This window comes from Heterodontus francisci, chromosome 15, assembly GCF_036365525.1.
Source record: "Heterodontus francisci isolate sHetFra1 chromosome 15, sHetFra1.hap1, whole genome shotgun sequence".
NCBI classification, from domain to species: domain Eukaryota; kingdom Metazoa; phylum Chordata; class Chondrichthyes; order Heterodontiformes; family Heterodontidae; genus Heterodontus; species Heterodontus francisci.
Window position 1 is genome coordinate 100,080,862 of NC_090385.1, and position 25,141 is coordinate 100,106,002.

Sequence of the window (25,141 nt, forward strand, 5' to 3'; positions counted from 1 at the left end):
CACGACTCAGACTATCACTCACTGCAGGTTATACACGAATCAGACTATCACTCACTGCAGGTTATGCACGACTCAGTCTATCACTCACTGCAGGTTATACACGACTCAGACTATCACTCACTGCAGGTTATACACGACTCAGTCTATCACTCACTGCAGGTTATACACGACTCAGTCTATCACTCACTGCAGGTTATACACGACTCAGTCTATCACTCACTGCAGGTTATACACGAATCAGACTATCACTCACTGCAGGTTATACACGACTCACACTATCACTCACTGCAGGTTATACACGAATCAGACTATCACTCACTGCAGGTTATACACGACTCAGACTATCACTCACTGCATGTTATACACGACTCAGACTATCACTCACTGCAGGTTATACACGACTCAGACTATCACTCACTGCATGTTATACACGAATCAGACTATCACTCACTGCAGGTTATACACGACTCACACTATCACTCACTGCAGGTTATACACGAATCAGACTATCACTCACTGCAGGTTATACACGACACAGACTATCACTCACTGCAGGTTATACACGACTCAGACTATCAGTCACTGCAGGTTATACACGACTCAGACTATCACTCACTGCATGTTTTACGCAACTCAGACTATCACTCACTGCATGTTATACACGACTCAGACTATCACTCACTGCAGGTTATACACGACACAGACTATCACTCACTGCATGTTATACACGACACAGACTATCACTCACTGCATGTTATACACGACACAGACTATCACTCACTGCATGTTATAAACGACTCAGACTATCACTCACTGCAGGTTATACACGACACAGACTATCACTCACTGCAGGTTATACACGACACAGACTATCACTCACTGCATGTTATACACGACACAGACTATCACTCACTGCAGGCTATACACGACTCAGACTATCACTCATTGCAGGTTATACACGACTCAGACGATCACTCACTGCAGGTTATACACGACACAGACTATCACTCACTGCATGTTATACACGACACAGACTATCACTCACTGCAGGTTATACACGACACAGACTATCACTCACTGCAGGTTATACACGACTCAGACTAACACTCACTGCAGGTTATACACGACTCAGACTATCACTCACTGCAGGTTAGACATTACTCAGACTATCACTCACAGCAGGTTATACATTACTCAGACTATGACTCACAGCAGGTTATACATGACTCAGACTATCACTCACTGCAGGTTATACATGACTCAGACTATCACTCACTGCAGGTGATACATGACTCAGACTATCACTCACTGCAGGTTATACATTACTCAGTCTATCACTCACTGCAGGTTATACATTACTCAGACTATCACTCACAGCAGGTTATACACGACTCAGACTATCACTCACTGCAGGTTATACACGACTCAGACTATCAACCACTGCAGATTTTACACGAATCAGACTATCACTCACTGCAGGTTATACACGACACAGACTATCACTCACTGCAGGTTATACGCGACTCAGACAATCACTCACTGCAGGTTAGACACGGATCAGACTATCACTCACTGCAGGTTATACACGAATCAGACTATCAACCACTGCAGATTTTACACGAATCAGACTATCACTCACTGCAGGTTATACACGACTCAGACTATCAACCACTGCAGATTTTACACGAATCAGACTATCACTCACTGCAGGTTATACACGAATCAGACTATCACTCACTGCAGGTTATACACGACACAGACTATCACTCACTGCAGGTTATACACGACTCAGACTATCAACCACTGCAGATTTTACACGAATCAGACTATCACTCACTGCAGGTTATACACGAATCAGACTATCACTCACTGCAGGTTATACACGACTCAGACTATCACTCACTGCATGTTATACACGAATCAGACTATCACTCACTGCAGGTTATACACGACTCACACTATCACTCACTGCAGGTTATACACGAATCAGACTATCACTCACTGCAGGTTATACACGACACAGACTATCACTCACTGCAGGTTATACATGACTCAGACTATCAGTCACTGCAGGTTATACACGACTCAGACTATCACTCACTGCATGTTTTACGCAACTCAGACTATCACTCACTGCATGTTATACACGACTCAGACTATCACTCACTGCAGGTTATACACGACACAGACTATCACTCACTGCATGTTATACACGACACAGACTATCACTCACTGCATGTTATACACGACACAGACTATCACTCACTGCATGTTATAAACGACTCAGACTATCACTCACTGCAGGTTATACACGACACAGACTATCACTCACTGCAGGTTATACACGACACAGACTATCACTCACTGCATGTTATACACGACACAGACTATCACTCACTGCAGGCTATACACGACTCAGACTATCACTCATTGCAGGTTATATACGACTCAGACGATCACTCACTGCAGGTTATACACGACACAGACTATCACTCACTGCAGGTTATACACGACTCACACTATCACTCACTGCAGGTTATACACGAATCAGACTATCACTCACTGCAGGTTATACACGACACAGACTATCACTCACTGCAGGTTATACATGACTCAGACTATCAGTCACTGCAGGTTATACACGACTCAGACTATCACTCACTGCATGTTTTACGCAACTCAGACTATCACTCACTGCATGTTATACACGACTCAGACTATCACTCACTGCAGGTTATACACGACACAGACTATCACTCACTGCATGTTATACACGACACAGACTATCACTCACTGCATGTTATACACGACACAGACTATCACTCACTGCATGTTATAAACGACTCAGACTATCACTCACTGCAGGTTATACACGACACAGACTATCACTCACTGCAGGTTATACACGACACAGACTATCACTCACTGCATGTTATACACGACACAGACTATCACTCACTGCAGGCTATACACGACTCAGACTATCACTCATTGCAGGTTATACACGACTGAGACGATCACTCACTGCAGGTTATACACGACACAGACTATCACTCACTGCATGTTATACACGACACAGACTATCACTCACTGCAGGTTATACACGACACAGACTATCACTCACTGCAGGTTATACACGACTCAGACTATCACTCACTGCAGGTTATACACGACTCAGACTATCACTCACTGCAGGTTAGACATTACTCAGACTATCACTCACAGCAGGTTATACATTACTCAGACTATGACTCACAGCAGGTTATACATGACTCAGACTATCACTCACTGCAGGTTATACATGACTCAGACTATCACTCACTGCAGGTGATACATGACTCAGACTATCACTCACTGCAGGTTATACATTACTCAGTCTATCACTCACTGCAGGTTATACATTACTCAGACTATCACTCAGAGCAGGTTATACACGACTCAGACTATCACTCACTGCAGGTTAGACACGGATCAGACTATCACTCACTGCAGATTATACACGACTCAGACTATCACTCACTGCAGGTTATACACGACTCAGACTATCAACCACTGCAGATTTTACACGAATCAGACTATCACTCACTGCAGGTTATACGCGACACAGACTATCACTCACTGCATGTTATACACGACACAGACTATCACTCACTGCAGGCTATACACGACTCAGACTATCACTCATTGCAGGTTATACACGACTCAGACGATCACTCACTGCAGGTTATACACGACACAGACTATCACTCACTGCATGTTATACACGACACAGACTATCACTCACTGCAGGTTATACACGACACAGACTATCACTCACTGCAGGTTATACACGACTCAGACTATCACTCACTGCAGGTTATACACGACTCAGACTATCACTCACTGCAGGTTAGACATTACTCAGACTATCACTCACAGCAGGTTATACATTACTCAGACTATGACTCACAGCAGGTTATACATGACTCAGACTATCACTCACTGCAGGTTATACATGACTCAGACTATCACTCACTGCAGGTGATACATGACTCAGACAATCACTCACTGCAGGTTATACATTACTCAGTCTATCACTCACTGCAGGTTATACATTACTCAGACTATCACTCACAGCAGGTTATACACGACTCAGACTATCACTCACTGCAGGTTAGACACGGATCAGACTATCACTCACTGCAGATTATACACGACTCAGACTATCACTCACTGCAGGTTATACACGACTCAGACTATCAACCACTGCAGATTTTACACGAATCAGACTATCACTCACTGCAGGTTATACACGACACAGACTGTCACTCACTGCAGGTTATACGCGACTCAGACAATCACTCACTGCAGGTTAGACACGGATCAGACTATCACTCACTGCAGGTTATACACGACTCAGACTATCAACCACTGCAGATTTTACACGAATCAGACTATCACTCACTGCAGGTTATACACGAATCAGACTATCACTCACTGCAGGTTATACACGACACAGACTATCACTCACTGCAGGTTATACACGACTCAGACTATCAGTCACTGCAGGTTATACACGACTCAGACTATCACTCACTGCATGTTTTACGCAACTCAGACTATCACTCACTGCATGTTATACACGACTCAGACTATCACTCACTGCAGGTTATACACGACACAGACTATCACTCACTGCATGTTATACACGACACAGACTATCACTCACTGCATGTTATACACGACACAGACTATCACTCACTGCATGTTATAAACGACTCAGACTATCACTCACTGCAGGTTATACACGACACAGACTATCACTCACTGCAGGTTATACACGACACAGACTATCACTCACTGCATGTTATACACGACACAGACTATCACTCACTGCAGGTTATACACGACACAGACTATCACTCACTGCAGGTTATACACGACTCAGACTATCACTCACTGCAGGTTATACACGACTCACACTATCACTCACTGCAGGTTATACACGAATCAGACTATCACTCACTGCAGGTTATACACGACACAGACTATCACTCACTGCATGTTATACACGACACAGACTATCACTCACTGCAGGCTATACACGACTCAGACTATCACTCATTGCAGGTTATACACGACTCAGACGATCACTCACTGCAGGTTATACACGACACAGACTATCACTCACTGCATGTTATACACGACACAGACTATCACTCACTGCAGGTTATACACGACACAGACTATCACTCACTGCAGGTTATACACGACTCAGACTATCACTCACTGCAGGTTAGACATTACTCAGACTATCACTCACAGCAGGTTATACATTACTCAGACTATGACTCACAGCAGGTTATACATGACTCAGACTATCACTCACTGCAGGTTATACATGACTCAGACTATCACTCACTGCAGGTGATACATGACTCAGACTATCACTCACTGCAGGTTATACATTACTCAGTCTATCACTCACTGCAGGTTATACATTACTCAGACTATCACTCACAGCAGGTTATACACGACTCAGACTATCACTCACTGCAGGTTAGACACGGATCAGACTATCACTCACTGCAGATTATACACGACTCAGACTATCACTCACTGCAGGTTATACACGACTCAGACTATCAACCACTGCAGATTTTACACGAATCAGACTATCACTCACTGCAGGTTATACACGACACAGACTATCACTCACTGCAGGTTATACGCGACACAGACTATCACTCACTGCATGTTATACACGACACAGACTATCACTCACTGCAGGCTATACACGACTCAGACTATCACTCATTGCAGGTTATACACGACTCAGACGATCACTCACTGCAGGTTATACACGACACAGACTATCACTCACTGCATGTTATACACGACACAGACTATCACTCACTGCAGGTTATACACGACACAGACTATCACTCACTGCAGGTTATACACGACTCAGACTATCACTCACTGCAGGTTATACACGACTCAGACTATCACTCACTGCAGGTTAGACATTACTCAGACTATCACTCACAGCAGGTTATACATTACTCAGACTATGACTCACAGCAGGTTATACACGACACAGACTATCACTCACTGCAGGTTAGACATTACTCAGACTATCACTCACAGCAGGTTATACATTACTCAGACTATGACTCACAGCAGGTTATACACGACTCAGACTATCACTCACTGCAGGTTAGACATTACTCAGACTATCACTCACAGCAGGTTATACATTACTCAGACTATGACTCACAGCAGGTTATACACGACTCAGACTATCACTCACTGCAGGTTATACATGACTCAGACTATCACTCACTGCAGGTTATACATGACTCAGACTATCACTCACTGCATGTTATACACGACACAGACTATCACTCACTGCAGGTTATACACGACACAGACTATCACTCACTGCAGGTTATACACGACTCAGACTATCACTCACTGCAGGTTATACACGACTCAGACTATCACTCACTGCAGGTTAGACATTACTCAGACTATCACTCACAGCAGGTTATACATTACTCAGACTATGACTCACAGCAGGTTATACACGACACAGACTATCACTCACTGCAGGTTAGACATTACTCAGACTATCACTCACAGCAGGTTATACATTACTCAGACTATGACTCACAGCAGGTTATACACGACTCAGACTATCACTCACTGCAGGTTAGACATTACTCAGACTATCACTCACAGCAGGTTATACATTACTCAGACTATGACTCACAGCAGGTTATACATGACTCAGACTATCACTCACTGCAGGTTATACATGACTCAGACTATCACTCACTGCAGGTTATACATGACTCAGACTATCACTCACTGCATGTTATACACGACACAGACTATCACTCACTGCAGGCTATACACGACTCAGACTATCACTCATTGCAGGTTATACACGACTCAGACGATCACTCACTGCAGGTTATACACGACACAGACTATCACTCACTGCATGTTATACACGACACAGACTATCACTCACTGCAGGTTATACACGACACAGACTATCACTCACTGCAGGTTATACACGACTCAGACTATCACTCACTGCAGGTTATACACGACTCAGACTATCACTCACTGCAGGTTAGACATTACTCAGACTATCACTCACAGCAGGTTATACATTACTCAGACTATGACTCACAGCAGGTTATACACGACACAGACTATCACTCACTGCAGGTTAGACATTACTCAGACTATCACTCACAGCAGGTTATACATTACTCAGACTATGACTCACAGCAGGTTATACACGACTCAGACTATCACTCACTGCAGGTTAGACATTACTCAGACTATCACTCACAGCAGGTTATACATTACTCAGACTATGACTCACAGCAGGTTATACACGACTCAGACTATCACTCACTGCAGGTTATACATGACTCAGACTATCACTCACTGCAGGTTATACATGACTCAGACTATCACTCACTGCATGTTATACACGACACAGACTATCACTCACTGCAGGTTATACACGACACAGACTATCACTCACTGCAGGTTATACACGACTCAGACTATCACTCACTGCAGGTTATACACGACTCAGACTATCACTCACTGCAGGTTAGACATTACTCAGACTATCACTCACAGCAGGTTATACATTACTCAGACTATGACTCACAGCAGGTTATACACGACACAGACTATCACTCACTGCAGGTTAGACATTACTCAGACTATCACTCACAGCAGGTTATACATTACTCAGACTATGACTCACAGCAGGTTATACACGACTCAGACTATCACTCACTGCAGGTTATACATGACTCAGACTATCACTCACTGCAGGTTATACATGACTCAGACTATCACTCACTGCATGTTATACACGACACAGACTATCACTCACTGCAGGTTATACACGACACAGACTATCACTCACTGCAGGTTATACACGACTCAGACTATCACTCACTGCAGGTTATACACGACTCAGACTATCACTCACTGCAGGTTAGACATTACTCAGACTATCACTCACAGCAGGTTATACATTACTCAGACTATGACTCACAGCAGGTTATACACGACACAGACTATCACTCACTGCAGGTTAGACATTACTCAGACTATCACTCACAGCAGGTTATACATTACTCAGACTATGACTCACAGCAGGTTATACACGACTCAGACTATCACTCACTGCAGGTTAGACATTACTCAGACTATCACTCACAGCAGGTTATACACGACTCAGACTATCACTCACTGCAGGTTATACATGACTCAGACTATCACTCACTGCAGGTTATACATGACTCAGACTATCACTCACTGCATGTTATACACGACACAGACTATCACTCACTGCAGGTTATACACGACACAGACTATCACTCACTGCAGGTTATACACGACTCAGACTATCACTCACTGCAGGTTATACACGACTCAGACTATCACTCACTGCAGGTTAGACATTACTCAGACTATCACTCACAGCAGGTTATACATTACTCAGACTATGACTCACAGCAGGTTATACACGACACAGACTATCACTCACTGCAGGTTAGACATTACTCAGACTATCACTCACAGCAGGTTATACATTACTCAGACTATGACTCACAGCAGGTTATACACGACTCAGACTATCACTCACTGCAGGTTAGACATTACTCAGACTATCACTCACTGCAGGTTATACATGACTCAGACTATGACTCACAGCAGGTTATACATGACTCAGACTATCACTCACTGCAGGTTATACATGACTCAGACTATCACTCACTGCAGGTTATACATGACTCAGACTATCACTCACAGCAGGTTATACATGACTCAGACTATCACTCACTGCAGGTTATACATGACTCAGACTATCACTCACTGCAGGTTATACACGACTCAGACTATCACTCACTGCAGGTTATACACGACTCAGACTATCACTCACTGCAGGTTATACACGACTCAGACTATCAACCACTGCAGGTTATACGCGACTCAGACAATCACTCACTGCAGGTTAGACACGGATCAGACTATCACTCACTGCAGGTTATACACGAATCAGACTATCAACCACTGCAGATTTTACACGAATCAGACTATCACTCACTGCAGGTTATACACGAATCAGACTATCACTCACTGCAGGTTATACACGAATCAGACTATCACTCACTGCAGGTTATACACGACTCAGACTATCACTCACTGCAGGTTATACACGAATCAGACTATCACTCACTGCAGATTATACACGAATCAGACTATCACTCACTGCAGGTTATACACGACTCAGACTATCACTCACTGCAGGTTATACACGAATCAGACTATCACTCACTGCAGGTTAGACACAAATCAGACTATCACTCACTGCAGGTTATACACGAATCAGACTATCACTCACTGCATGTTGTACACGAATCAGACTATCACTCACTGCAGATTTTACACGACTCAGACTATCTCTCACTGCAGGTTATACACGAATCAGACTATCACTCACTGCAGGTTATACACGAATCAGACTATCTCTCACTGTAGGTTATACACGAATCAGACTATCACTCACTGCAGGTTATACACGAATCAGACTATCACTCACTGCAGGTTATACACGACTCAGACTATCACTCACTGCAGGTTATACACGAATCAGACTATCACTCACTGCAGGTTATACACGACTCAGACTATGACTCACTGCAGGTTATACACGACTCAGACTATCACTCACTGCAGGTTATACACGGATCAGACTATCACTCACTGCAGGTTATACACGACTCAGACTATCACTCACTGCAGGTTATACACGACTCAGACTATCACTCACTGCAGGTTATACACGGATCAGACTATCACTCACTGCAGGTTATACACGACTCAGACTATCACTCACTGCAGGTTATACACGACTCAGACTATCACTCACTGCAGGTTATACACGAATCAGACTATCACTCACTGCAGGTTATACACGACTCAGACTATGACTCACTGCAGGTTATACACGACTCAGACTATCACTCACTGCAGGTTATACACGGATCAGACTATCACTCACTGCAGGTTATACACGACTCAGACTATCACTCACTGCAGGTTATACACGACTCAGACTATCACTCACTGCAGGTTATACACGGATCAGACTATCACTCACTGCAGGTTATACACGACTCAGACTATCACTCACTGCAGGTTATACACGACTCAGACTATCACTCACTGCAGGTTATACACGACTCAGACTATCACTCACTGCAGGTTATACACGAATCAGACTATCACTCACTGGAGATTATACACGACACAGACTATCACTCACTGCAGGTTATACACGAATCAGACTATCACTCACTGCAGGTTATACACGACTCAGACTATCACTCACTGCAGGTTATACACGGATCAGACTATCACTCACTGCAGGTTATACACGGATCAGACTATCACTCACTGCAGGTTATACACGAATCAGAATATCACTCACTGCAGGTTATACACGATTCAGACTATCACTCACTGCAGGTTATACACGACTCAGACTATCAATCACTGCAGGTTATACACGAATCAGACTATCAATCACTGCAGGTTATACACGAATCAGACTATCACTCACTGCAGGTTATACACGACTCAGACTATCACTCACTGCAGGTTATACATGACTCAGACTATCACTCACTGCAGGTTATACACGAATCAGACTATCAATCACTGCAGGTTATACACGAATCAGACTATCACTCACTGCAGTTTATACATGACTCAGACTATCACTCACTGCAGGTTATACACGACTCAGACTATCACTCACTGCATGTTATACACGACTCAGACTATCACTCACTGCATGTTATACACGACTCAGACTATCACTCACTGCAGGTTATACACGACACAGACTATCACTCACTGCATGTTATACACGACACAGACTATCACTCACTGCATGTTATACACGACACAGACTATCACTCACTGCATGTTATACACGACTCAGACTATCACTCACTGCAGGTTATACACGACACAGACTATCACTCACTGCATGTTATACACGACACAGACTATCACTCACTGCAGGTTATACACGACACAGACTATCACTCACTGCATGTTATACACGACACAGACTATCACTCACTGCAGGTTATACACGACACAGACTATCACTCACTGCATGTTATACACGACACAGACGATCACTCACTGCAGGTTATACACGACACAGACTATCACTCACTGCATGTTATACACGACACAGACTATCACTCACTGCAGGTTATACACGACTCAGACGATCACTCACTGCAGGTTATACACGACACAGACTATCACTCACTGCAGGATATACACGACACAGACTATCACTCACTGCAGGTTATACACGACTCAGACTATCACTCACTGCAGGTTATACACGACACAGACTATCACTCACTGCATGTTATACACGACACAGACTATCACTCACTGCATGTTATACACGACTCAGACTATCACTCACTGCAGGTTATACACGACACAGACTATCACTCACTGCATGTTATACACGACACAGACTATCACTCACTGCAGGTTATACACGACACAGACTATCACTCACTGCATGTTATACACGACACAGACTATCACTCACTGCAGGTTATACACGACACAGACTATCACTCACTGCATGTTTTCCACGACACAGACGATCACTCACTGCAGGTTATACACGACACAGACTATCACTCACTGCATGTTATACACGACACAGACTATCACTCACTGCAGGTTATACACGACTCAGACGATCACTCACTGCAGGTTATACACGACACAGACTATCACTCACTGCAGGATATACACGACACAGACTATCACTCACTGCAGGTTATACACGACTCAGACTATCACTCACTGCAGGTTATACACGACACAGACTATCACTCACTGCATGTTATACACGACACAGACTATCACTCACTGCAGGTTATACACGACACAGACTATCACTCACTGCATGTTATACACGACACAGACAATCACTCACTGCAGGTTATTCATGACTCAGACTATCACTCACTGCAGGTTATACACGAATCAGAATATCACTCACTGCAGGTTATACACGACTCAGACTATCACTCACTGCATGTTATACACGACACAGACTATCACTCACTGCAGGTTATACACGGCTCAGACAATCACTCACTGCAGGTTATACACGACACAGACTATCACTCACTGCAGGTTATACATTACTCAGACTATCACTCACAGCAGCTTATACACGACTCAGACTATCACTCACTGCAGGTTATACACGACACAGACTATCACTCACTGCAGGTTTTACACCACTCAGACGATCATTCACAGGAGGTTATCCCCGAGACAGATCATCACCCACAGCAGGTTATACACGAACCACACTATCACTCACAGCAGGTTTTACACGAACCTCACTATCACTCACAGCAGGTGATACATGAACCACACTATCACTCACAGCAGGTTATACACGGATCAGACTATCACTCACTGCAGGTTATACACGGATCAGACTATCACTCACTGCAGGTTATACACGAATCAGAATATCACTCACTGCAGGTTATACACGATTCAGACTATCACTCACTGCAGGTTATACACGACTCAGACTATCAATCACTGCAGGTTATACACGAATCAGACTATCAATCACTGCAGGTTATACACGAATCAGACTATCACTCACTGCAGGTTATACACGACTCAGACTATCACTCACTGCAGGTTATACATGACTCAGACTATCACTCACTGCAGGTTATACACGAATCAGACTATCAATCACTGCAGGTTATACACGAATCAGACTATCACTCACTGCAGTTTATACATGACTCAGACTATCACTCACTGCAGGTTATACACGACTCAGACTATCACTCACTGCATGTTATACACGACTCAGACTATCACTCACTGCATGTTATACACGACTCAGACTATCACTCACTGCAGGTTATACACGACACAGACTATCACTCACTGCATGTTATACACGACACAGACTATCACTCACTGCATGTTATACACGACACAGACTATCACTCACTGCATGTTATACACGACTCAGACTATCACTCACTGCAGGTTATACACGACACAGACTATCACTCACTGCATGTTATACACGACACAGACTATCACTCACTGCAGGTTATACACGACACAGACTATCACTCACTGCATGTTATACACGACACAGACTATCACTCACTGCAGGTTATACACGACACAGACTATCACTCACTGCATGTTATACACGACACAGACGATCACTCACTGCAGGTTATACACGACACAGACTATCACTCACTGCATGTTATACACGACACAGACTATCACTCACTGCAGGTTATACACGACTCAGACGATCACTCACTGCAGGTTATACACGACACAGACTATCACTCACTGCAGGATATACACGACACAGACTATCACTCACTGCAGGTTATACACGACTCAGACTATCACTCACTGCAGGTTATACACGACACAGACTATCACTCACTGCATGTTATACACGACACAGACTATCACTCACTGCATGTTATACACGACTCAGACTATCACTCACTGCAGGTTATACACGACACAGACTATCACTCACTGCATGTTATACACGACACAGACTATCACTCACTGCAGGTTATACACGACACAGACTATCACTCACTGCATGTTATACACGACACAGACTATCACTCACTGCAGGTTATACACGACACAGACTATCACTCACTGCATGTTTTCCACGACACAGACGATCACTCACTGCAGGTTATACACGACACAGACTATCACTCACTGCATGTTATACACGACACAGACTATCACTCACTGCAGGTTATACACGACTCAGACGATCACTCACTGCAGGTTATACACGACACAGACTATCACTCACTGCAGGATATACACGACACAGACTATCACTCACTGCAGGTTATACACGACTCAGACTATCACTCACTGCAGGTTATACACGACACAGACTATCACTCACTGCATGTTATACACGACACAGACTATCACTCACTGCAGGTTATACACGACACAGACTATCACTCACTGCATGTTATACACGACACAGACAATCACTCACTGCAGGTTATTCATGACTCAGACTATCACTCACTGCAGGTTATACACGAATCAGAATATCACTCACTGCAGGTTATACACGACTCAGACTATCACTCACTGCATGTTATACACGACACAGACTATCACTCACTGCAGGTTATACACGGCTCAGACAATCACTCACTGCAGGTTATACACGACACAGACTATCACTCACTGCAGGTTATACATTACTCAGACTATCACTCACAGCAGCTTATACACGACTCAGACCATCACTCACTGCAGGTTATACACGACACAGACTATCACTCACTGCAGGTTTTACACCACTCAGACGATCATTCACAGGAGGTTATCCCCGAGACAGATCATCACCCACAGCAGGTTATACACGAACCACACTATCACTCACAGCAGGTTTTACACGAACCTCACTATCACTCACAGCAGGTGATACATGAACCACACTATCACTCACAGCAGGTTTTACACGACTCAGACTATCACTCACTGCTGGTTATACACGACTCAGACTATCACTCACTGCAGGTTAGACACGGATCAGACTATCACTCACAGCAGGTTAGACACAAACCACACTATCACTCACAGCAGGTTATACACGACTCAGACTATCACTCACTGCAGGTTAGACACGAACCACACTATCACTCACAGCAGGTTATACACGACACAGACTATCACTCACTGCAGGTTATACACGACTCAGACTATCGCTCACAGCATGTTTCCACGAATCAGATTATCACTCACTGCAGGTTATACACGACTCAGACTATCAATCACTGCATGTTATACACGACTCAGACTATCACTCACTGCAGGTTTTACATGACACAGACTATCACACACAGCAGGTTATACACGACTCAGACTATCACTCACAGCAGGTTATACACGACTCAGACTATCACTCACTGCAGGTTTTACATGACACAGACTATCACACACAGCAGGTTATACACGACACAGACTATCACTCACTGCAGGTTATACATGACACAGACTATCAGTCACTGCAGGTTTTACATGACACAGACTATCACACACAGCAGGTTATACACGACACAGACTATCACTCACTGCAGGTTATACATGACACAGACTATCACTCACTGCAGGTTATACACGACACAGACTATCACTCACTGCAGGTTATACATGACACAGACTATCACTCACTGCAGGTTTTACATGACACAGACTATCACTCACAGCAGGTTATACACGACTCAGACTATCACTCACTGCAGGTTATACACGACACAGACTATCACTCACTGCAGGTTATACATGACACAGACTATCACTCACTGCAGGTTATACATGACACAGACTATCACTTACAGCAGGTTTTACACGACTCAGACTATCACTCTCAGCAGGTTTTACACGAATCAGACTACCACTCACAGCAGGTAATACACGTCTCAGACTATCACTCACAGCAGGTTATACACGACTCAGACTATCACTCTCAGCAGGTTTTACACGAATCAGACTACCACTCACAGCAGGTAATACACGTCTCAGACTATCACTCACAGCAGGTAATACACGTCTCAGACTATCACTCACAGCAGGTTATACACGAACCACACTATCACTCACAGCCGATTTTACACGACTCCGATTATCACTCACAGAAGGTTATCCCCGAGACAGACTATCACCCACAGCAGGTTTTACACGAACCACACTATCACACACAGCAGTTTGTACACGAACCACACTATCACTCACTACAGGTTTTACATGACATAGACTATCACTCACTGCAGGTTTTACACGACTCAGACTATCACTCACTGCAGGTTATACATGACACAGACTATCACTCACTACAGGTTTTACACCACTCAGACGATCACTCACAGCAGGTTATCCCCGAGACAGATCATCACCCACAGCAGGTTTTACACGACTCAGACTATCACTCACTGCAGGTTATACACGACTCAGACTATCACTCACTGCAGGTTATACACGACACAGACTATCACTCAATGCAGGTTATACACGACACAGACTATCACTCACTGCAGGTTATACACGACTCAGACTATCGCTCACAGCATGTTTCCACGACTCAGACTATCACTCACTGCAGGTTATACACGACACAGACTATCACTCAATGCAGGTTATACACGAATCAGACGATCACTCACTGCAGGTTATACACGACTCAGACTATCACTCAATGCAGGTTATACACGAATCAGACGATCACTCACTGCAGGTTATACACGACTCAGACTATCACTCACTGCAGGTTATACACGACTCAGACTATCACTCACAGCTGGTTATACACGACTCAGACTATCACTCACAGCTGGTTATACACGACACAGACTATCACTCACTGCAGGTTATACACGACTCAGACTATCACTCACAGCTGGTTATACACGACTCAGACTATCACTCACTGCAGGTTATACACGACTCAGACTGTCACTCACTGCAGGTTTTACACGAGACAGACTATCACTCACAGCAGGTTATACACGACACAGACTATCACTCACTGCAGGTTATACACGACACAGACTATCACTCACTGCAGGTTATACACGACTCAGACTATCACTCACTGCAGGTTATACACGACTCAGACTATCACTCACTGCAGGTTATACACGAATCAGACTATCACTCACTGCAGGTTATACACGACACAGACTATCACTCACTGCAGGTTATACACGACTCAGACTATCAACCACTGCAGATTTTACACGAATCAGACTATCTCTCACTGCAGGTTATACACGACTCAGACTATCAACCACTGCAGATTTTACACGAATCAGACTATCACTCACTGCAGGTTATACACGAATCAGACTATCACTCACTGCAGGTTAGACACAAATCAGACTATCACTCACTGCAGGTTATACACGAATCAGAGTATCACTCACTGCATGTTATACACGAATCAGACTATCACTCACTGCAGATTTTACACGACTCAGACTATCTCTCACTGCAGGTTATACACGAATCAGACTATCACTCACTGCAGGTTATACACGAATCAGACTATCTCTCACTGTAGGTTATACACGAATCAGACTATCACTCACTGCAGGTTATACACGAATCAGACTATCACTCACTGCAGGTTATACACGACTCAGACTATCACTCACTGCAGGTTATACACGAATCAGACTATCACTCACTGCAGGTTATACACGACTCAGACTATGACTCACTGCAGGTTATACACGACTCAGACTATCACTCACTGCAGGTTATACACGGATCAGACTATCACTCACTGCAGGTTATACACGACTCAGACTATCACTCACTGCAGGTTATACACGAATCAGACTATCACTCACTGCAGGTTATACACGACTCAGACTATCACTCACTGCAGGTTATACACGAATCAGACTATCACTCACTGCAGGTTATACACGACACAGACTATCACTCACTGCAGGTTATACACGAATCAGACTATCACTCACTGCAGGTTATACACGAATCAGACTATCTCTCACTGTAGGTTATACACGAATCAGACTATCACTCACTGCAGGTTATACACGAATCAGACTATCACTCACTGCAGGTTATACACGACTCAGACTATCACTCACTGCAGGTTATACACGAATCAGACTATCACTCACTGCAGGTTATACACGACTCAGACTATGACTCACTGCAGGTTATACACGACTCAGACTATCACTCACTGCAGGTTATACACGGATCAGACTATCACTCACTGCAGGTTATACACGGATCAGACTATCACTCACTGGAGATTATACACGACACAGACTATCACTCACTGCAGGTTATACACGAATCAGACTATCACTCACTGCAGGTTATACACGACTCAGACTATCACTCACTGCAGGTTATACACGGATCAGACTATCACTCACTGCAGGTTATACACGGATCAGACTATCACTCACTGCAGGTTATACACGAATCAGAATATCACTCACTGCAGGTTATACACGATTCAGACTATCACTCACTGCAGGTTATACACGACTCAGACTATCAATCACTGCAGGTTATACACGAATCAGACTATCAATCACTGCAGGTTATACACGAATCAGACTATCACTCACTGCAGGTTATACATGACTCAGACTATCACTCACTGCAGGTTATACACGACTCAGACTATCACTCACTGCAGGTTATACAGGACTCAGACTATCACTCACTGCAGGTTATACACGAATCAGACTATCAATCACTGCAGGTTATACACGAATCAGACTATCACTCACTGCAGGTTATACACGAATCAGACTATCACTCACTGCAGGTTATACACGACTCAGTCTATCACTCACTGCAGGTTATACACGAATCAGACTATCACTCACTGCAGGTTATACACGACTCAGACTATCACTCACTGCAGGTTATACACGAATCAGACTATCACTCACTGCAGGTTATACACGACACAGACTATCACTCACTGCAGGTTATACACGACTCAGACTATCAACCACTGCAGATTTTACACGAATCAGACTATCTCTCACTGCAGGTTATACACGACTCAGACTATCAACCACTGCAGATTTTACACGAATCAGACTATCACTCACTGCAGGTTATACACGAATCAGACTATCACTCACTGCAGGTTAGACACAAATCAGACTATCACTCACTGCAGGTTATACACGAATCAGAGTATCACTCACTGCATGTTATACACGAATCAGACTATCACTCACTGCAGATTTTACACGACTCAGACTATCTCTCACTGCAGGTTATACACGAATCAGACTATCACTCACTGCAGGTTATACACGAATCAGACTATCTCTCACTGTAGGTTATACACGAATCAGACTATCACTCACTGCAGGTTATACACGAATCAGACTATCACTCACTGCAGGTTATACACGACTCAGACTATCACTCACTGCAGGTTATACACGAATCAGACTATCACTCACTGCAGGTTATACACGACTCAGACTATGACTCACTGCAGGTTATACACGACTCAGACTATCACTCACTGCAGGTTATACACGGATCAGACTATCACTCACTGCAGGTTATACACGACTCAGACTATCACTCACTGCAGGTTATACACGAATCAGACTATCACTCACTGCAGGTTATACACGACTCAGACTATCACTCACTGCAGGTTATACACGAATCAGACTATCACTCACTGCAGGTTATACACGACACAGACTATCACTCACTGCAGGTTATACACGAATCAGACTATCACTCACTGCAGGTTATACACGAATCAGACTATCTCTCACTGTAGGTTATACACGAATCAGACTATCACTCACTGCAGGTTATACACGAATCAGACTATCACTCACTGCAGGTTATACACGACTCAGACTATCACTCACTGCAGGTTATACACGAATCAGACTATCACTCACTGCAGGTTATACACGACTCAGACTATGACTCACTGCAGGTTATACACGACTCAGACTATCACTCACTGCAGGTTATACACGGATCAGACTATCACTCACTGCAGGTTATACACGGATCAGACTATCACTCACTGGAGATTATACACGACACAGACTATCACTCACTGCAGGTTATACACGAATCAGACTATCACTCACTGCAGGTTATACACGACTCAGACTATCACTCACTGCAGGTTATACACGGATCAGACTATCACTCACTGCAGGTTATACACGGATCAGACTATCACTCACTGCAGGTTATACACGAATCAGAATATCACTCACTGCAGGTTATACACGATTCAGACTATCACTCACTGCAGGTTATACACGACTCAGACTATCAATCACTGCAGGTTATACACGAATCAGACTATCAATCACTGCAGGTTATACACGAATCAGACTATCACTCACTGCAGGTTATACATGACTCAGACTATCACTCACTGCAGGTTATACACGACTCAGACTATCACTCACTGCAGGTTATACAGGACTCAGACTATCACTCACTGCAGGTTATACACGAATCAGACTATCAATCACTGCAGGTTATACACGAATCAGACTATCACTCACTGCAGGTTATACACGAATCAGACTATCACTCACTGCAGGTTATACACGACTCAGTCTATCACTCACTGCAGGTTATACACGAATCAGACTATCACTCACTGCAGGTTATACACGACTCACACTATCACTCACTGCAGGTTATACACGAATCAGACTATCACTCACTGCAGGTTATACACGACTCAGACTATCACTCACTGCAGGTTATACACGAATCAGACTATCACTCACTGCATGTTATACACGACTCAGACTATCACTCACTGCAGGTTATACACGACACAGACTATCACTCACTTCAGGTTATACACGACACAGACTATCACTCACTGCAGGTTATACACGACTCAGACTATCACTCACTGCAGGTTATACACGACTCAGACTATCACTCACTGCAGGTTATACACGAATCAGACTATCACTCACTGCATGTTATACACGACTCAGACTATCACTCACTGCAGGTTATACACGACACAGTCTATCACTCACTGCAGGTTATACACGACACAGACTATCACTCACTGCAGGTTATACATGACTCAGACTATCACTCACTGCAGGTTATACATGACTCAGACTATCACTCACTGCAGGTTATACACGACTCAGACTATCACTCACTGCATGTTATACACGACTCAGACTATCACTCACTGCATGTTATACACGACTCAGACTATCACTCACTGCAGGTTATACACGACACAGACTATCACTCACTGCATGTTATACACGACACAGACTATCACTCACTGCATGTTATACACGACACAGACTATCACTCACTGCATGTTATACACGACTCAGACTATCACTCACTGCAGGTTATACACGACACAGACTATCACTCACTGCATGTTATACACGACACAGACTATCACTCACTGCAGGTTATACACGACACAGACTATCACTCACTGCATGTTATACACGACACAGACTATCACTCACTGCAGGTTATACACGACACAGACTATCACTCACTGCATGTTATACACGACACAGACGATCACTCACTGCAGGTTATACACGACACAGACGATCACTCACTGCAGGTTATACACGACACAGACTATCACTCACTGCAGGTTATACACGACACAGACTATCACTCACTGCATGTTATACACGACACAGACTATCACTCACTGCAGGTTATACACGACACAAACTATCACTCACTGCATGTTATACACGACACAGACAATCACTCACTGCAGGTTATTCATGACTCAGACTATCACTCACTGCAGGTTATACACGAATCAGAATATCACTCACTGCAGGTTATACACGACTCAGACTATCACTCACTGCATGTTATACACGACACAGACTATCACTCACTGCAGGTTATACACGGCTCACACAATCACTCACTGCAGGTTATACACGACACAGACTATCACTCACTGCAGGTTATACATTACTCAGACTATCACTCACAGCAGCTTATACACGACTCAGACTATCACTCACTGCAGGTTATACACGACACAGACTATCACTCACTGCAGGTTTTACACCACTCAGACGATCATTCACAGGAGGTTATCCCCGAGACAGATCATCACCCACAGCAGGTTATACACGAACCACACTATCACTCACAGCAGGTTTTACACGAACCTCACTATCACTCACAGCAGGTGATACACGAACCACACTACCACTCACAGCAGGTTTTACACGACTCAGACTATCACTCACTGCTGGTTATACACGACTCAGACTATCACTCACTGCAGGTTAGACACGGATCAGACTATCACTCACAGCAGGTTAGACACGAACCACACTATCACTCACAGCAGGTTATACACGACTCAGACTATCACTCACTGCAGGTTAGACACGAACCACACTATCACTCACAGCAGGTTATACACGACACAGACTATCACTCACTGCAGGTTATACACGACTCAGACTATCGCTCACAGCATGTTTCCACGAATCAGATTATCACTCACTGCAGGTTATACACGACTCAGACTATCACTCACAGCAGGTTATACACGACTCAGACTATCACTCACTGCAGGTTTTACATGACACAGACTATCACACACAGCAGGTTATACACGACTCAGACTATCACTCACAGCAGGTTATACACGACTCAGACTATCACTCACTGCAGGTTTTACATGACACAGACTATCACACACAGCAGGTTATACACGACACAGACTATCACTCACTGCAGGTTATACACGAATCAGACTATCACTCACAACAAGTTTTACACGACTCAGACCATCGCTCACAGCTGGTTTTACACGCATCAGACTTTCACTCACAACAAGTTTTACACTACTCAGACTATCACTCACTGCAGATTTTACAAGACACAAACTATCACTCACTGCAGGTTATACACGACTCATTCTATAACTCACTGCAGGTTATACACGAATCAGACTATCACTCACTGCAGGTTATACACGACTCACACTATCACTCACTGCAGGTTATACACGAATCAGACTATCACTCACTGCAGGTTATACACGACTCAGACTATCACTCACTGCAGGTTATACACGAATCAGACTATCACTCACTGCATGTTATACACGACTCAGACTATCACTCACTGCAGGTTATACACGACACAGACTATCACTCACTGCAGGTTATACACGACACAGACTATCACTCACTGCAGGTTATACACGACTCAGACTATCACTCACTGCAGGTTATACACGAATCAGACTATCACTCACTGCATGTTATACACGACTCAGACTATCACTCACTGCAGGTTATACACGACACAGACTATCACTCACTGCAGGTTATACACGACTCAGACTATCACTCACTGCAGGTTATACACGACACAGACTATCACTCACTGCAGGTTATACACGACACAGACTATCACTCACTGCAGGTTATACACGACTCAGACTATCACTCACTGCAGGTTATACACGAATCAGACTATCACTCACTGCAGGTTATACACGACACAGACTATCACTCACTGCAGGTTATACACGACACAGACTATCACTCACTGCAGGTTATACACGACTCAGACTATCACTCACTGCATGTTATACACGACTCAGACTATCACTCACTGCAGGTTATACACGACACAGACTATCACTCACTGCAGGTTATACATTACTCAGACTATCACTCACTGCAGGTTATACACGACACAGACGATCACTCACTGCAGGTTATACACGACACAGACTATCACTCACTGCAGGATATACACGACACAGACTATCACTCACTGCAGGTTATACACGACTCAGACTATCACTCACTGCAGGTTATACACGACACAGACTATCACTCACTGCATGTTATACACGACACAGACTATCACTCACTGCAGGTTATACACGACACAAACTATCACTCACTGCATGTTATACACGACACAGACAATCACTCACTGCAGGTTATTCATGACTCAGACTATCACTCACTGCAGGTTATACACGAATCAGAATATCACTCACTGCAGGTTATACACGACTCAGACTATCACTCACTGCATGTTATACACGACACAGACTATCACTCACTGCAGGTTTTACACGGCTCAGACAATCACTCACTGCAGGTTATACACGACACAGACTATCACTCACTGCAGGTTATACATTACTCAGACTATCACTCACAGCAGCTTATACACGACTCAGACTATCACTCACTGCAGGTTATACACGACACAGACTATCACTCACTGCAGGTTTTACACCACTCAGACGATCATTCACAGGAGGTTATCCCCGAGACAGATCATCACCCACAGCAGGTTATACACGAACCACACTATCACTCACAGCAGGTTTTACACGAACCTCACTATCACTCACAGCAGGTGATACACGAACCACACTATCACTCACAGCAGGTTTTACACGACTCAGACTATCACTCACTGCTGGTTATACACGACTCAGACTATCACTCACTGCAGGTTAGACACGGATCAGACTATCACTCACAGCAGGTTAGACACGAACCACACTATCACTCACAGCAGGTTATACACGACTCAGACTATCACTCACTGCAGGTTAGACACGAACCACACTATCACTCACAGCAGGTTATACACGACACAGACTATCACTCACTGCAGGTTATACACGACTCAGACTATCGCTCACAGCATGTTTCCACGAATCAGATTATCACTCACTGCAGGTTATACACGACTCAGACTATCTCTCACAGCAGGTTATACACGACTCAGACTATCACTCACTGCAGGTTTTACATGACACAGACTATCACACACAGCAGGTTATACACGACTCAGACTATCACTCACAGCAGGTTATACACGACTCAGACTATCACTCACTGCAGGTTTTACATGACACAGACTATCACACACAGCAGGTTATACACGACACAGACTATCACTCACTGCAGGTTATACACGACACAGACTATCACTCACTGCAGGTTTTACATGACACAGACTATCACACACTGCAGGTTTTACATGACACAGACTATCACACACAGCAGGTTATACACGACACAGACTATCACTCACTGCAGGTTATACACGACACAGACTATCACTCACTGCAGGTTATACACGACACAGACTATCACTCACTGCAGGTTATACACGACACAGACTATCACTCACTGCAGGTTATACATGACACAGACTATCACTCACTGCAGGTTATACACGACACAGACTATCACTCACTGCAGGTTATACACGACACAGACTATCACTCACTGCAGGTTATACATGACACAGACTATCACTCACTGCAGGTTATACATGACACAGACTATCACTCACTGCAGGTTATACACGACACAGACTATCACTCACTGCAGGTTATACACGACACAGACTATCACTCACTGCAGGTTAT

The 25,141-nt window shown here is 44.0% G+C and overlaps 1 protein-coding gene across 1 annotated transcript in view; it reads right to left on the minus strand.

The window, feature by feature from the left end:
* The window catches only part of LOC137377452 (gamma-aminobutyric acid receptor subunit alpha-3-like), a 653,874-nt gene that overhangs the window by 525,380 nt on the left and 103,353 nt on the right, over positions 1-25,141 (minus strand). The window lies entirely within an intron of this gene.